The sequence below is a fragment of the Notamacropus eugenii genome, chromosome 3, assembly GCF_028372415.1.
Source record: "Notamacropus eugenii isolate mMacEug1 chromosome 3, mMacEug1.pri_v2, whole genome shotgun sequence".
NCBI lineage: Eukaryota > Metazoa > Chordata > Mammalia > Diprotodontia > Macropodidae > Notamacropus > Notamacropus eugenii.
In genome coordinates, this window is record NC_092874.1 from 314,683,172 (window position 1) to 314,701,729 (window position 18,558).

At 38.9% G+C, this 18,558-nt stretch overlaps 1 protein-coding gene across 2 annotated transcripts in view; it reads right to left on the reverse strand.

Annotated features, from left to right (window-relative positions):
• Nucleotides 1–11,669, reverse strand: part of TDRD7 (tudor domain containing 7) — a 108,897-nt gene extending 97,228 nt beyond the window's left edge. The window contains exon 1 of one of the 2 annotated variants that reach the window (XM_072596729.1): nt 11,488–11,669. The gene's annotated coding sequence lies outside the window, so the exon portion shown is untranslated. The remainder of the gene's footprint in view (nt 1–11,487) is intronic. The other variant, XM_072596730.1, reaches the window with a different exon arrangement.
• Nucleotides 11,670–18,558: the final 6,889 nt, after the last annotated feature.

Sequence of the window (18,558 nt, forward strand, 5' to 3'; positions counted from 1 at the left end):
TGTCCCCAAAGTTACTAAACTGTGCATGTATGCTAGATAATATCACCTCTAGGTCTATATACCAAAGATATCAAAGAAAGAAGAAAAGGACTCATTGGAAAGAAAAAACGGGTAGCAGCCCTTTCTGCAGGAGCAAGAACTGGAAACTGAGTGAGGTTCCCATCAACTGGGGAATGGCTGGACAACAAATTAGGATATGTAAATGTAATGAAATATTGCTGTGCCATAAGAAAAGATGATGGGGTGGCTTAGGAGAAACCAGGAAGGGCTACACATGGATGAACTAATGGAGAGTAAAATGAGCATAATTTTTACAATAATAACAAGGAAGTTAGAAAGTCAATACAATCATCCACTGTTATCAACAGGGCTAATGAAGCAGATACTGCCACCACCTGAGACATGATGGACGCAGGGTACAGAAGGAGACATAATTTTTAGGATACAACCAATGCAATTACACTCTTGCTTGACTCTATGTGTACACACACACACACACACACACACACACACACACATACATGTATGTATAAAACTGCCCCCTCTTCATGTGAAAGAGGGAAAATAATTTTTTTTTTTGCTAATTTCATAAGATAAAATTTTAAAAAAAATTAGGGAGGCCAGAAGGAAATGAAGTCAAACAAAACAGTCTGGAAAGTTATAGAACAGAAAGGTGATGGACTAACAGGCACACTGAGACTCATTTGTGGACATGGCCGATATAGGATTTTGTTTTGCTTGACTCTGTGTGCTGCATTGGTTTTCTTTTTCTTTTTTCCACTGGGAGGAAGGAGCTATGGGAAAGGAAAAACTTGCTTAACGATTTAAAAAATTTAATTAAAAAATTGATGTTGAATTTATCAAATGCTCAAAAGGAAAAGCAAACCGTACATAACAAAGATTTGCAGTTTCATGTGTATTCTTTTTGTTGTTCAACAACTCTGCATGAAAATGCTTGTTTTATTTGGTGTTTATAAAATTAAAGATTAACTAATGTTCTGGTTCCAGAGCTACTAACATCCAATATTCTGAATTCATTTATAGAAAAATTAAATTTTAAATTTCTAGATAGAGTCTCCCCCCAAAAAAACAATGAAAATCTTAATTGGAGAATTCTGACATTTCAAGAGAAAAAGTTTAATTTTGATCCTGCAGAGTTAAAAAAAAAACCACAACAAAGTTTAATAAAATAAAGAGAAATCTCAACAGGAAGAGACAAAGATAGTCAATTAAAAATAATGTTATAAAGAAAAAAGAACAGGATAAAAAATAACTGATTTTTCTTCTTATGGGGAGGAGAACCTGAATCTGCAATCTCAGTGCTGTAGGGAAGCATTTCCTCTATCAAAGCAACTGAACATCTCAGCACCATTTCTTATAGAGAGACAGCTGAAAGAACTCAAAAGGTCAAGTGATTTGTCCAAACACTGTACATGAACCCAGGTCTTCCGGATTGAGTTCAGTTCTTTTTGGGTAAAAAGAGATTATAGATTCACAGATGGGAAACTTGAAGGGATCTTAGAGGGTGAGTCTGTCAGTACTGGAAAGTGAAGCTTTTTCAGTGGGATGACCCAGATTTTTCTTCTCTCTCCATTTCTTTAGCTTTCAGTTAAATACAGAACAACTTCATTTGGCATGGCAGAACACACTAGCAAAAAGGATAACGCAGCAATATTTCCTTTTTGGCTAAATAAACTCCAAACATTCAGAGGAGATAATAAGCTCCTAGAAGATCTGTAACAGAGACTTTTAGCACATAGGGCCACATGAAAGGTTAAAGCAGAACCTAGCTCCCCTAAGAAACTCCCTAGTGAGGATGAAAAAGGACTCCAGAAGAAGCCATGATGAATTAAACCAAAGGAAAACATTAACAAGCTCCTCCACCCAGCCCAGGACTGCAGTTTCACTTCAATATATCCCTTTCAGATTTGCACAAATTTAACAAAAAGAAAATCAAGAAAAATGTTAAAGGCTTGAACTGAATTTCAGAAAAGTGATAAATCTCTAGTGATTAAAAATGATAAATCGCTAGTGATTTTTGAATGGAAGAAATCAAAAAGAATATGCACATGCTGATCTATGCATGACACCTTGTAGTAGGGTATAATAAACAAATGCAAAAAAGCAGAAATAGTAAACACATCATTTTACTGATCATAATACAATAAAAATTATAAAAGGATAAAAATGAAGATAAAACAGTATAAAAGACAAAGAACAAATCACAGAAACAAAGAAAATGAAAACAATATGAAAACATACCAGAATCATCAGGATAGAGCCAAAGAAATTCTTAAAGGAAAATTTATATCTCTAAATGTTTTTATCAAGGGGGGAAGAGGGGAGAGGGAGAAGCAATGAACTGGACATACAGGTAAAAAAAGTCTGGCAGAACAAAAAAAATCATCAAACCCCCACAATTTAAAATTATGAAACTCAAAGATATAAATAAATCTAAAAACAAAAAACCCATTAAGTGGATGAATAAAACTAGGAATAGTTTTAAAAAAAACAACAGACAACTAATTTTTTTAAAGAGGGAAAACAGGTCATCAATATCAAAAATGAAGAAGAATTCACAACATGAATAAAGAAAATGACTATAAACTATTTTGTCTAATTATATACCAAAGAAAATGGTAACAAATGAAATGGATGAATATTTACAAAGACATAAAATCACTCTTTCTCAGAAAAAGAAATAAAGCAACTCCCAATAACTCTCTCTTCCCCCTGCCAAAAAATAACCAAAGCACCCAGGACAAGAAAGATTTACAAGTGAATTCTATCAAACACTCAAACAAAAACTAACTCTGATATTACATAAATCACTTAGGAGAAAAAAAGAGAAAGGAAATTTCCTACCAAACGCTTTCAATGCGATAAAGTCTTGATAACCAAACCAGGGAAAGATGATACAGAGAAAGAAACCTTTGATCAACAGATCTAATCAACAGCAACATAAATGTGTTGAATAAAATATTAGCAGAACGGCTGTAACAATATAAAATGATTCCATACTTTGACAAGGTTGGATTTGTCCCAGGAATGTGAGGTTGGAAAACTTAGGAAAAGCCAAATTAGGAAAACTAAAAGGCTGTATCAATAACAAAAAGAATAAAATCACATTGATATCAATAGATATACAGAAAAGGGTTTCCACAAAGTATAATACTAGTGACTTTCTTCTGCAGATTATTTCCAATAGCTAGCTTGTTTCCACATGGCTGTAGATAATTTCATTAAATTCTGTGCTCCTTGAAAGCAGGGACGGAGCAGGCCCCTAATAAATGTTTACTGACTGATTCAGGTTAAAAACATTTAAAAGTATAGGAATGAATGAACTTTACTTAATAAGGCAAACAGTATCTATTTAGAAGAGAACTTGCATAAAATGCTGCAAGACTTGCCAGTAAGTTTAAGGACAAAGCAAGAGTATTCACTGTCACCATTAAAGTTTGATATAGTTTTAGAAATATTAGTTACAGCAATAAGACAAGATTTTTTAAAATGAGGAGGTAAACAAAGGCAAAAAGCACACTGATCACTTTTTTTTTGCAGATATAAACGCTTAGAGAACTCAAAGATTCAATTAAAAATTAACTGAAATTATAACTTCAACCAAGTAATAGGATATAAAATACAATAAAAAAAAAATCACTAGTTATCAGCCCATATGTTGTTACCAAAAACCAGCAGGAAAAGAGAAAAAAATTCCACTTAAAGTAACTAAAAGGCTGCCCAAAACACTGTAAAAGTCCACCTACCAAGACACACTAAAAAATTAAATGAATGCAATTATATAATGGAAAATAAATAACTGGAGAGGTGTTAACTTCCTATGGTTGGGTTGTGCCAACAGAATAGAAATGATAATATTATTTAAATTGATTTACAAATTCAGTTTCATACTGAAATACTAAAGTATTACTTTATAAACTAGACCAAATTCATTTGGAAGAGCAAAAGATAAAAAAATAGAGATAAAGAGGCCTTAGCTTAACTAAATCTCAAAATATACTTCAAAGAAATCGTCTGCAAAACTATTTTGTCACTGGTTAGAAAATAGAAAAGCTGGTGACAAAAATCATACAGTTTGGGTTGTAAGGAACCTCGGAGATCATCTAACTTCCCCCTTCCAAAGCCTGTATTTTACAGATGAAGAAAAAGAGCTTCAGAGATGTTAAATGATCAGTAGAACAGATTATATAAACAAGACCCAGAAGTAAAAGAACATAATACACTCAAGGACACCAAACAACTGGGGCAAGGACTTCCTATAGGGAAAACATGCTAGGAAAACTAAAAAGCAATCTGGAAGAAACTAAGTTTAGGAAAACATCACACAATAAGCTCCAAATAGATATAAGACCTAAATATGAAGGATCATATCAAACAAATTTCAGGAGAAAGGAGATACTTTTCATACTATGGTGAGACAGGTCATGATCAAACTGGAGAAAGAGACAGACATGGAAAATTTTGATGACATAAAATTGAAAATATGTAGTAATGAGCAAAATATGGGACTTGGGAGTCGGAATAAGTTGGGTTTGAATCTCACTTCAGCTACTCGCTGTTTTATTCTGGTAAAATTTGGTATGACCCTAAATTTCCTCATCTGTAAAAGAAGGGAATCAGACTTGATGACTTCTAAGGTCCCTTCCAGCTCTAAATCTATGCTCTTATGAAAAGTTTTTGCACAAACAAAACCAATGCAGAATGTGAAAGGAAGCAGTCAACTGGGAAAAATATCTTTATAGCAATTATCTCTAATAAAGGTCTGATATCCAAGATACATACTGAACTGACACAAATACATGAAAGCAACATCCATACCCCAATAGATAAATATGGTCAAAAAACATGGTTTCTCCTGACAAATTTTGGTCAAAGAATTAAAAACAGGCAACTTTTAAAAGAAATACAAGCTACCAAAAACCATATAAAAATGCTTCAAATCACTAATAAGAGAAAAGCACTGAACCAAACGTAGGATACTTCCTTATGCCTATGGGATTGGCAAATATGACAAAATAAAGAATATGACAATTATTGGAGGACAGGTAGACTGTTGGTAGACTTGTGAATTGTCCAGCCATTCTGGAAAGCAATTTGAAAACAATAGCTTAAGAGTCACTATGCTGCACATACCCTGTCCCCCAGTGATAACCTCTGAGGCATAAATGCCAAAAAGTTCAAAGAGAAGGAAAAACAAAAACTATAAGTACACCAAAAAATGGGGAATGGCTTAAAGAAATAATGGTATATAAATATAATAAAATATTAGTGAGACAAAAGAAATAACAAAAATGTCTACATTAATGATGAATAAACTGCTGAATTATGAAGTGATGTTGAGTGAAGGGAGCAAAACTAGGAAGACAATTTACACATTAACAACAACATAGAGAAAAACAATACTTATTTTCCCAGTTTACTCTGTCTCCTTTCATTCTACACTGATTTTGTTTTGTACAAAAGTTTTTCATAGTGATTTAATAGCTGGAAGGGACTAGATGCCACCAAGTCCAACTCCTAGATTCTACTCAAGTTATCAACTGCCTAAGAGACTCGGCCCTTAGAGTAATATGGAGTTGAGGGGAGGGCTGGGTTTCCATCTCAACCCTGGCAGTTACTTGCTGTGTAACGATAAGCAAGTCACTTAACCTTCCTAAACCTATATATCCACTGCTGGTATGACTTACTTGAATAGAGGTTGTCTAGGAATCAGAAGACCCTGAGGTCAAGTCTCAGGTCATATCTTTAACACATACTAGTTGTGTGTGACTGGACAAGTAAGTCACTATAATTTTCCTGTGCCTCTAAAACTTAGAAATTTTAGAACAAATGATAATCTGCATTCCTTTCTATTTCATAGCCAACACTCTAATATAGTAACAGGTGGCAAGGTGGTACAATGCTGGGCCTGAAGTCAGGATGATAAGTCTTTTGCTCAGACATTTGCTAGCCGGGTGACTCTGAGCATGTCATTTAACTATGTTTGCCCCAGTTCTCATCTGCAAAATGAGTTGGAGAAGGCAATGGCAAACCACTCCAGCATCTTTGCCAAGAAAACCCAAAGAATCACACACAACTGAAACAACTGAACAACGATACAGTAATATCTGGACTGTTGCACTAGATTTCTAATACGTGTTCCCACAGTGTCTCTTTCCTCCAGCAATCCATTGCAAGTTTTTAAAAAATCCACTCAAGGCTGTTAGTTTTTACAACCTAATGTAAAAATTTACTGAATTACTCCAATCGCCACAACAACGAAGATGACGACATTAAGAATCCACTCAACTACTGTGATCATATCTGAGTAATTCAGAAAAATAAATGTTTGATTAGGAACAAAGATGGGTTGGTTTGTGAGAACGGGATATCTGGGATAGTCTACACGTTCCCCTGGGATCTATGCAATATCAAGAGACCTAGAAGAAGGTCCCCAGCACATTGTTTGATTTCACTATGGTAGATTTCCAGAAGGGCATGGTCAATTTACTGCATTCCAAGTATGGGCAGGCATCAAGGGAGAGAATAATAAGATCATAATCCACTCTAATGTACCATAATTTTTTGTTAAATTATAGGCCTCTGTGGCAATCCTGAGATTTAGAAATAATTACACCTCCAGAAAATAAGAGTTTACAAATTTATATAGTGACAAAGTCTTTATTTAACAAATTATCTTATAAAGATAATATTGGTATTATCCACATTTTACAGGTGAGGAAATTGAGGCTCAGAGATGTTAACTTAAATGACTTAACCACAGTGGCACAGCTCATCTCAAAGCCGAGATTCAAATCCAAGGTCTTCTGGCTGGACTTTGGTCCTGGGATCTTTCACTACACTGCCCTCCTTCTCTCTAACTTCTCCATCAAGAAACCAGATCAGTGCTGGATTCCAGCCAAGAGAAATACAAAAAAGCTAAATTGGCAGTTTCATTGTTAAGGTGGTATCACATTTGTACTTCCTGTCTCACAGGGCTGTTGGAAGGAAAGAAGTACTTTGTAAATCTTAAGGTGAGTCTTATTACATAGACTAAGGAAAAATCATCACAGGCAATATATAGGCAACTAGGTTTTTAGGCTCATGACTAGTGGCTGAAAGGACCTTAGGGGCCATTTAGTTCAAACCTCTTATTTTACAAGAGAGGTAACTAAGACCTAAAGAGATTGACTTGTCCCACACAGGTAAATGGCTAGGCTGGAGTCACACCCAGATCCTCTCACCCAAATCCAGAGCACTTTCTACTCCACTAAAACAAGTACATTTCTAGAGCAGTCATTTCCAAACTTTTTTCAATTAATATTTAGAAGACTGCTTTAAAAAATTTCTATCTTACTTTTCTTTTTTTTAAAGTAAAGTAAAAGTAATTTCAGTCACTGACACAGGAATACAAAGATTCTCAAAACCTTGCTATTCGGTTCTCCATCCCCAAGCATTTTATGGGCAAAATGTAAAGTTGGGTAGAAGTGGATCAGTTTTCTGGACATATGTCAAGAAAAGACAGGTAAAAGGGCCAAAAGGTCTATCTATTTGAAGCCTCTTAAATTACTGGAAATTTACCAATTGTGAAGCTTGAAAACCTTGAGAGATAAAATCATATTTGACATTCTGCTCTGTCTGCATTCTTCTCTCTCTCCTCACCTCCTTTTCTAAATAAAAGTCAAAAAGTCCAGTGAGTCAGAAATAAGGTGGTTAACCACTCAGTCACATGTCCAGGTAAGAAACAAAAATGAACTTTTCCTGCTGAGTTGTGTTACCTGGGTTTTAAAGATTTCATGCTGGTAGCCCTCAGCAGTCAGAGGGCTTCTACAAGTAATCCTGCTCTGGTCCACTCTAAAACCTCACTCACTCCAATATAATTTTCAAGGGTAAGCAGAGACTTATGAGTTAAGGAATCTGAAAAATGCCCCAGAAAGAAAGGATTCTAAATATTGTAACATCCAATGCTCAAAAACTACTAAACATTAAGTCTTTACCACAGACTTTTAAAGGCACCATATTACATTTTACAAAACAAGAATTTGGCTCTGATGCATGGGATCATTCGTTTCATCAGCATACTCTCAAACATCAATCACACTTGCCATTAATTTTCCCAGAACTCCCTACCTACCAAGGAGTTGGGAAATTACTTTCTGCTTAAGTAGAAGTGCACTTATTGCAATTCTGCTCATCACAAGCCAAGATAGAAGCACTTGGCCCTACTCTATTTAGGAGTGGGCATTACAGATAATTGGTCCCTTCTTTACAATGCTAGCCCCTGAAAATGAAATCTCACCTAATGATGCTGAGGTTCCTGGTCCACAACAAGCTACCTCTTGCTCCATACCCCTGTCATTCAAGTAGCAGGAATATAGAAATCAACAATAGTTTGACTTGGGCATGAAGTCCAAATAGTCTGCCAGACTCTGAAATAAGTCAAACTCTGGACTGGCAAGCTTCATACATCTGAATATAAAGTTTGAGAAAATTCTATTTGAAGTCCTTAGCACTTGAGTTCTCAAGAAGCTCTCCAGTTGTTTAGCTGGGGAGTCTGAAATTGAGCTACTGTCTTAAGGACTAAGTGCTAAAAGGTGAAAAAGGATGAAAAGAAAAAAAATTTAACCTAAAAACCCTTTCTTCCCCATGATACAGTCATTTGTATCTAACTGAATGTGACTTCAGTTGGAGTATTGCCAAGTGAGTCTGGGACTAGCCCATGCCTCCTGGTACACTTGTAGCATCATATTAACTACTATATTCTATTATATTTCTCATTTGGCTCAAGCAGCTTCTTATTAGCAATGGATAGAGGGCTGGAGTCTTGAAGTTTAGTTTTATACTCTGCCTCTAACATTTATTTACAAGTTGTGTGACCCTGGGCAAATCACTTCAACTGTTTTGGGACTCAGGGTCCTCATCTGTAAAATGAAAGAGTTAGATTAGATTGGCCTGAAGGGCGCTTTCAGTTCCAATCTTTGGTCTATTGCCCATATTAATATTTTTTATTTCATAAAACTGAATTTTGAGTATCATTAAAACAAAGTGAGGAAGTGTGGTATCATGGCAAATGTGCTGTAACTATAGTCACAAGACCTGAATTAGAGACTCAGGTCTGTCACTTAACTTTGGACAAACTGCACTCTCTTTGGGTTTCAGTTTCAGTCTCTTTGGGTTTCAGTTTCCTCATATGTTAAAAGAGAGAAACTGGACTAAATTCCCTCCCAGATCTAACATTCTATGTATCTTGTCAACTGATTCTTAATATTCTTAAGCAAAACTCACATGTTGGGAGGCAGCATGATGTTAAGAAAGGAATGATGAATTTGGAATCAGAAGACTTGGGGTCAAATCCTATTACATTGTGTCTCCCATTTACCACTTGTGTCCCCAAACCACTACTTCTCTGGGCCTCATTTTCCTCATATTTAAGGTGAGGAACGTGAAGGAAGTTGGAATAAATAACTTCTAAAGCCTCTTTGACCCATAAGGTCCCAATTATTGTGCCTTTATAACTAAATAACTAAAGTTCTAGTTTTACCACTTTTAGTTTCTATTTGAGATATAGTTATGGTAATATGTCCCACTTGAATACATTTCACTATCTATGAATAGTTTCTTCCTCTACTTTAATCTCTAGACTCAATGTTTTCTGGTGAAAACCTAAGTAACTTCCTCATTAAATGAACTCCTTAAGAGGGGAAAACAGTGGCTAATACACTAAAGTATTGACATATTTCATTTGAATTTCTTTGAGTTTTTTCATTTTTCTCATTTCTAGCTCCAAATTTTAAATGCGGACTGACTACTACAAAATATAATTCACTCTACAATAAATAAGTACTTTCTGTAAATCTGATTATTGCAAGATACTGCAAATGCCAGTTTAGTGGAAAGGGCACTGGCTGAGAATCTGAAAGCCTGACTCTATCTCTAACCCTTTGCCAAGCACCTATTTCTGAACCTCAGGTTTCTTCATCTGTCAAACGAGCAACTAAAGGATCTCTCAGTTCTCTTCCAGCTCTAAAACTCTATGAAACAAAAACAAAAAAGTCAAATTATTGTGACAATGGGATCTTCTGCCTAAAGATTTATGAACAGAGGCACTTCAAATTCAGTCACTGTTTAAACCAGTTTGTGAGTACTCCTTATAAAGTGGTTTCGGCCTCACATTCACTAAGTACCCAAGATAATACTAATTGATATGACACAGAGAACTTTAAAATTTTAGTCTCAGGTCTCAAGAGACTTAAATTGAAAGATGAAAAACCCAACAAATACACCTTACAGTCAAATTCTAGTCTTACCACCAAAAGCCCAACACAATATTGTAATTAGCAGAGTCTAAGAACTAGAGGGGCTATACAAGAGGGGATAAAAATCAATTCACTTTGTATCCGGTTCAATAAACATTCGCGAAATACCCAAGAAGTACTAGGTTATATTGCATGGAGAACCTTAAAAAGTCTTTGGCCTAGTCTAGAGACTTAAAATTTAGGATGGGGGACCCCACAATCCAAACAGCTTAATTCAACGCATCCCAACAAACCCCAGCACAAAAATCAGTAGGTCGAAGGGGTGCACAGAAAAAAAAGATCAATTTACTTGTATGGAATCCTCCCTCTACTGAACTACTAACATAACTTGAGCAAAGTCACTTCGAGCGCTTGGCAATAAGCACATCCAGCGCTTCCTTCCGTGCCAGGCACATTCTCAGTGTACGCATTAAGGCGGAGGTTAATGCTAAAGGTCCCTTACTCTAGGACTTACAGGCTTAGTTATTCCGTCCGCCCCCCCCGCCCCCCCCCCCAACCTTAAGTTTAAACCCAAGGTCTCAGAGGCCACAACAGTGAAAGCTGTTACATGGTGAAATCGACATAGATTCTGTCTATTTCCTCTCCAAGCAGACTGTGCCAGGGGGCCCCCCCGCTTCGGACCTCCCAAATCAGGCGCAGGGCAAAGACTCTCCCGGCCCCCCGGCTTTTCAGACCAAAGGTCCCCACCCCCACCCCGGTCTTAGCCCGCTGGCAGTTTGGACCCAAGGTCAATTTCTCAGCCCGGAGCCCCGACTAGGGGCAGGATGGGATGCGGTGGGGCAGACTGCGCCAGGGGCAATTTAACTGAGCATGGGAACCGCCCTCCGCAGGCCGAGGGAAGCGCGGGTAAGATGCGGGGACGTCCAGCCCCCCAGGCGGACAGCTAGTGCATGGGAGCCTCCTCGGTCCGGTCCGTAACCCCCCTCCAGGAGCGGCAGCCCCGGAGGTGCCGTAGGTCTGGAGGAGGCGGGCGATCACCCTCAGCCCGAGCCCGAGTCCGGTCTGCGGACATCCCCATCCCAGGGACCGAGCGGCCGAGACCCCGAACCCGGGAGCGCAGTGGACGGTGCCCAGCTGGCCCAGACAGCGCCGGTATCCCGGGAGATGGGGAGTGGGGTAGATGCGGGGGTGGGACGGCCGCTGGCTGGCGGGGCCGGGGGCGGAAGCTTACCTGGCTCCGTGCGCTGGGGATCCTTCCCCGCGCCGGTGGTCAGCGCCGCCTCCGTCAGTCGCCACCACGGCCACGACTTTCAATTTCGGTTTGTCCCCAGCCAGCTCCCGCAGCTCGGAGGTGGCTCTTCTGGAGCTCTCTAACCCCGCCCCGTCCCCTGCCTACCTAGGCTTTCCCCACCCCTCCCCATATCTCCGTTCCGTTCCGCCCCGCCCCCATGCTTGCCCCGCCCCCACACAGCGCGCCTGCGCGCAACCGCCGCGGTGCTCCACCTCCCCCTGGCCCTGCTTAGCGCGCACGCGCGACTTTCTCCGGCTTTCCCAGCTCTCCTACCAGTCCCTCCTCCAATCAACTACCGAGGATGAAGCCGGGAGGGAGGAACGCGGCAGGGAGGAGGGGTTGATTCGGCGGACAGGCCGGCCGACCCGGGATGGCTGAGGAGAGCGGGGAAACCGACGCCACCCAGCGGTTTCTGCGCGCGTCGTGGTCGCGACCTCCTCGCTACCGGAAAGAGGCTCGAGGGCGCTGGTCGCTGGAGTGAGTGGGAACGGGGCGGTTGTGTCCTCGAGGCCCGCGGCCAGAGTCCGCCCCGAGGCCGCAAGGAGGCGCGGTTTCGGGCAGGCCCTGGGCCCTGAAGGCGGGCGCGCGGGGGTCGAGCGCCGGGGCTGGGGCTTGTGCTGTAAAGGGCCGGGGGCGGGTCCGACTGTAGCTGTCACCTCGTCGGAGGCTCGGAGCACCAGACTTCTGTTTATGTCTACACGCGGGCGCGCGCGCACTCACATACATGCACGCGCGCGCACATGCACGCGCGCACACGCGCACACTCTCCAAAGGCTTCCTACGGTTTTTAAACAATGCTATATATCCATATACTCTGTGTACGTTTGTGGGATATATATTCTATACTTTATACACACTGTGGCGTTTATGTGCACGCTGTGTAAGATGTATCATTAAGTACACGCAGCGATGTGGTATGTCTGTTATGTACATGAAGATAGGAAGTGTTACATATTATCACACACTGTACAATGTGTTATGTTATCTACACAGTGATACATAGTATCTATTATATGCACACAATGTATCATATGTGACATACACGTTGTGAAATGTATTCTATGTTATAATGCATGTTATTCATACAGTGTGGTATATATTAGAGCTACACATTTTTATAATATGTTACATATTATATACACAATATTATATGTTATCTACACACTGTGGTATGTATATTATATACACACTCGGATATGTATCATATCACACTGTGTGTGACATGTATTCTGTATTACACACGGTGGTATGTATGGGGGGGGAACTGCAGGGGGGTGGGGCACTGACCAGGTGTGACTTTCAGAGTTGATGTTAATCTTGAAGGATGGCAACTTTCTGGAGACCATGATGAAGTCTAGAAGAGCAGTCAGGTGGCAATGTTAATTGAAAAAGGATGATTGGCCAGATAAAGGAAATTTTTTAAGATAGCAGTTACCTATCTCTAAAGCAGAGGTTCTTAAACTTTTTGTGTCCCTTGCCAAATTGGTAAAGCCTATGGACACCTCAAAGTAATGTTTTTAAATGTATAAAATACATAGTATTACAAAAGAAAGCAATTATGTTGAAATACAAGTTATCACTTTTTTTTTTTTGAGTTCACAGATCTGAACTTAAGTACTCTTGCTCTAGGAAAAAGAAGTTTGACCTTTGGGCTTACTGTACCCAGACTGACACCTCCATCCACCTTCTGACTATATTTGCAGCTAGAGTCTTAGGAAGCGATAACCAACATTTAAGAGTCATGTCTTACAAATTTAACCTACATCAGATTAGCCAGTGGCATAGCTGGAAGGAAGTGAAGAAAAGCTTCTTGAAGGAGGTGGTAGTTCAGGATGGTTAAGATGTGGATAGGCAGATGGAGTTAGAAGGTTTTTCTCGGTGGAGGAAAAATCTGTAAGCATGATATTATACTAAAACTGATTAGAATAATAGGTTCATGTTAATTTGAAAATGTTTGTATTAGGCCAAGGCCAAATTATGGATGGTCTTAAAGTCAGGTAGGATCATTTGAACATGGTGTGGGAATCAATGGGGACCATTGTACATTTTTAATCTGAAAGTAGCATTATAAAGTATCATTTAAAATGTATTAGTTGGGTGGAAGTATGAAAAATATATCTGAGGACAAGAAAGAGAAAAAGATAATGTAGTTCATAGAGCTTATCTAGGAAAATTTTGTAGTAATTCAGAGAAATTAAAGCTCTCGGCTAAGGATAGAGTATCCCTAACAAAGACTGGTAAAGACAGGAAGAGGTGAAAACTGCCTTAGTATAACTGCCAAGTTAGATAGCATACAGTACCATTGGAAAAAACAGTAGTCACCTAGAAGTTCACAGGACACAAAATCCAATAAAGAAGCCAGTAATAAAACCCATGACCTCAAAGGTCTCTGTGCAGGGATACAAAATATGAATACCAGGAAGTGATCTAGAGATCGTTGTACAGTTAGATGGATTTGAACTCATAGATGTCATGGAGAGTTGGTGGGATGGGATCCATGACTAGAATATAGCTCTGAATGGGTATATCAGAAGAAACAGGGTAGTAGCTGTAAGTGGAAATGCAATGAGTAGCGTTGTATATTCACAAAACATATTCTTGTGAGGAAGTCAACCAAAGTGGGGTATGCATAATGGAGAACATTTGAGTGAAGATCAATGGAAGCTGAAACAGAAGCATTGCCATCATTGAAGAATATGACAGACTACCTGGATAGAAAGGAAAAAGACATGAAGACTCCAAGAAAATGGCAACGGGTCTAGCACAGTCAGCATGTAGTAGTAGGAATAGCATTATCTGGACATCTGTTGGGATGCTCACCTTGTCAGAGGTATAACTATTAATGATTTCTTGGTTTGCCTTGATGATAATTTCATTTTTCAAGTAGTGGAATTATAGGATCATATCTCTAGACCTGAAAGGAACTGCCAATGGCCATCCACTCTAATCTCCGTTAATCAAGGACATTCAGGTAGGAGGTATCACTTCTACTGTATGACCTTCATTTTACATCCAGAAAAGTCTCTTTTAGCTGTGTGAAAGATGAAGTGAGGAGAGACCTGAGGCAGTGAGACCAATTTTACAGTAGTACAGGTACGAGGTAATGAGGGCCTGAACTACAATGATGTCTATATGAATGGAGGGAAGGAGATGTGTATGAGAAATGTTGCAGGGAAATAAACAAGATTTGGAAACTAAATATGTGAGATAAATGTGAGGAGTTAAGGATGTCATTGGGTTTGCAAACCCTGGCTGACTAGAAGGATGGTGGTGTCCTTGAATGATAGGAAAGTTTGGGAAATGCATTTGGGGAGAAAGATAATGAGTTCTCTTTGTACATCTTGAGTTTGAGATGCCTTTGGGACACTCATTTAGACATTTCTAGTATGCAGTTAGTGATGTGAAACTAGAAATCAGAAGAGAAACCAGAGCTTGATATGTAAAAGTAATCTATATATTGAATCTGTAATTGAATCCCAGGAAGCTGATGTGGTCACAGGATGAGAGAAACAGGAAAGAGATGAGAGTTCAGGAAAAAGCCTGGGTATGCCCACTGTTTGGACAGGTAGGAGGAAAACCAAGAAACAACTTGGTCACACACAAAAAACAGAGAAGGAGAAGGTAATTAGGGAGATCAAGAGACATAAAGACTGAGAAGAGTCCATTAGATTGCTCTTTGCTTTTATGTTAAGAGGGTAGGAAAAAGTAAACAAAAGCCACATAACCCTACCCCTTCTAAAATGGCTTTAGATGTGAATATGAATGGTATGCTGACACAGCAGCCTCCCTTAATCTACTCATAATGACTGCTAGGATGATTCAGCTGAATGTAACTAATCCTCGGAAAAGACTGGATGATCTATAAAGCAATATGGCATAAATCCACAAAATTATTGAAGGCACTGAATAACAGAATTGTGAAAATAGATTATGTGCTTCTTTTTGTTGAAACCTCTGAAAAGCATATTGTATAATAAAGTTACACATTCAGATTGATTTAGATCTTAATTACCTTATCTCTTTTCATTTGTTGAAAATAGAAAAGATCCCTTAGTCTATTCATGTCTCCAAGATGAAATTCTCTAAACTTCTGATTTTCTAATTAGCAAGATTTCTTCTGGGACCATTTCTCTTTTTGCTTTTATATCTCTTGCATCCAGCAGTTCTGGGGTAAGACAAGTGCTTAATGAATGCATGTTGATGGATGCATTTCACAGAAGACTCACATTGGTCATCACTGTCCCATTTCAGGCAGTTCTTTTCTCACCTTGACTTTTGGTGTACCAGATTGATTGTTCATGAAACTAGAAAGACATCACCTAACGCTTTCCTCTGTGGCATCTTTGGCAGATGGTAGAGTGGATCCACAGGCTTAGGAAGTCCTGTAGATTACCTACTGGGATAATAGTATTCCTGTCCATTTACTATGGTATTATGTTCTCCCAGTTCACCTCTTACCAATTACACTAATGTGAGTAAAAGGTGTTACTTCTATTAAGGTTACTTCTCTTTCCACAGAGTTAGAAGGTACCTGAGAGACCAAATTGTCCAGCTCATATCTGACCAAGAATTCCCCTCTGAAACATCAAACTAGTGGTCATCTAGTCTGTGATTGAAGACCTTCATTGAAAGGTCCTACCACCGTCTGAAGGAGCCCACTCCACTTTTAGATAGCCCTAATTGTCTTTCTTTATATCAAACCTAAATTTTCCTCTTTGCGACTTCAGTCCATTTCTCTGAGCCTCTGTGGCCAGCAAGAATCAATCAGTCAACAAACATTAAAATTCCTGTTGTGTGCAGGCAGACCTAGGCATTAGATATAAATATAAAAGAAAGGCAGTTCCTGAAGGAGAATTCTAATTTTATTATCCATATGACAACCCTTGAAATACTTGAAGAAATCTATTATACTCTTTTTTAAGATTTAAATTTATTTATTTTTAGTTTCCAGCATTCATTTCCACAAGATTTTGAGTTCCAGATTTTCTCCCCATCTTTCCCCTCCCCTGAACCCTGAAATGGCATGCATCCTGATTATCCCTTGCCCCAATCTTCCCTCCCTTTTATCATCCTCCCCCCATCTCTTTCTCCTTTACTTACTTGTAAGCACTTTCCTATGTATCTTCTTTCCCAGTTGCATGTAGAAACAGTTTTTTAACATTTGTTTTTAAAACTTTGAGTTCCAAATTTTTTCCCTTCATCCCTCCCCACTCACCCCCATTGAGAAGGCAAGCAGTTCAATGTAGGTTATGCATGTGTAGTTATGCAAAACATTTCCATAATAGTCATGCTGTGAAAGACTTAACTGTATTTACTTCCATCCTATCACATCCCCCAATTATTCTATTTTCTCCTTTGACCCTGTCCCCTTTCTAAAGTGTTTGCTTCTGACTATCCCTCCCCCAATCTGCCCTCCCTTTTGTCTTTCCCCTACTCTTATCCCCTTCCCCCTACTTTCCTGTAGGGTAAGATACCCAATTGAGTGTATATATTATTTCCTTCTTAAATCAAATCCCATGAGAGTAAGGTACATTCATTCCTTCTCACTTCTCCCTTCTTCCCCTCCATTGTAAAACCTTTTACTTGTCTCTTTTATGTGAAATAATTTTCACCATTCTATCTTTCTCCTTCCAATATATTCCTCTCTCATTCCTTAATTTTATCTTTTAGATATCATCCCTTCATATTCAACTCACCCTGTGCCCTCTATCTAACTACCTATCTATTTCCTCCAACTATCCTAATATTGAGAAAGGTCTCATAAGCTACAAATATCATCTTTACATGTAGGGATGCAAACAGTTCAGCTTTAATAAGTCTCTTATGATTTCTCTTTCCTGTTTACCTTTTCATGCTTCTCTTTATTCTTGTATTTGCAAGTTAAATTTTCTATTCAGCTCTGATCTTTTCATCAAGAATGTTTGAAAGTTCTCTATTTCATTGAAGTTCCATTTTTTCCCCCCGAAGGATTATACTCAGTTTTTATGGGTAGGTGATTCTTGGTTTTAATCCTAGCTCCTCTGACCTCTGGAATATCATATTCCAAGCCCTTCAATTCCTTAATGTAGAAGCTGCTGGATCTTATGTTATCTTTATTGTATTTCCACAATACTCAAATTGTTTCTTTCTGACTGCTTGCAGTATTTTCTCCTTGATCCAAGAGCTCTGGAATTTGGCTACAATATTCCTAGGAGTTTTCCTTCTAGTGTCTTTTTCCAGAGGTGATTGGTAGATTTTTTCAGTTTCTATTTTACCCTCTGGTTCTAGAATTTCAGAGCAGTTTTCTTTGATAGTTTCTTGAAAGATGATGTCTAGGCTTTTTTTTGATCGTGGCTTTCAGTAGTCCAGTAATTTTTAAATTATCTCTCTTGGATCTATTTTTCCAGGTCAGTGGTTTTTCCAATGAGATATTTCTCATTGTCTTCTGTTTTTTCATTCTTTTGATACTGTTTTATGATTTCTTGATTTCTCATAAAGTCATTAGCTTCTATTTGCTCCTTTCTTTTTTTTAATCTTATTTTTATTATTATTTTTCGTTATTTCAGTTTTCAACATTCATTTCCACAATATTTTGGGTTCCAAATTTTCTCCCCATTTCTCCCCTCCCCCCACCCCAAAACGCCAAGCATTCTAATTACCCCTATCACCAATCTGCCCTCCCTTCTAACATCCCTCCCTTCCCTTATCCACCTCTTCTCTTTTGTCCTGTAGGGCAAGATAACTTTCTATACCCCATTACCTGTATTTCTTATTTCCCAGTTGTATGCAAGAACAGTACTCAACAGTTGTTCCTAAAACTTTGAGTTCCAACTTCTCTTCCTCCCTCCTTCCCCACCCATCCCCTTTGGGAAGGCAAGCAATTTCATATAGGCCATGTATGTATAGTTTTGCAAATGATTTCCATAATAGTCATGTTGTGCAAGACTAACTATATTTCCCTCCATCCTATCCTGCCCCCCATTGCTTCTGTTCTCTCTTTTGACCTTGTCCCTCCCCAAGAGTGCTGACTTC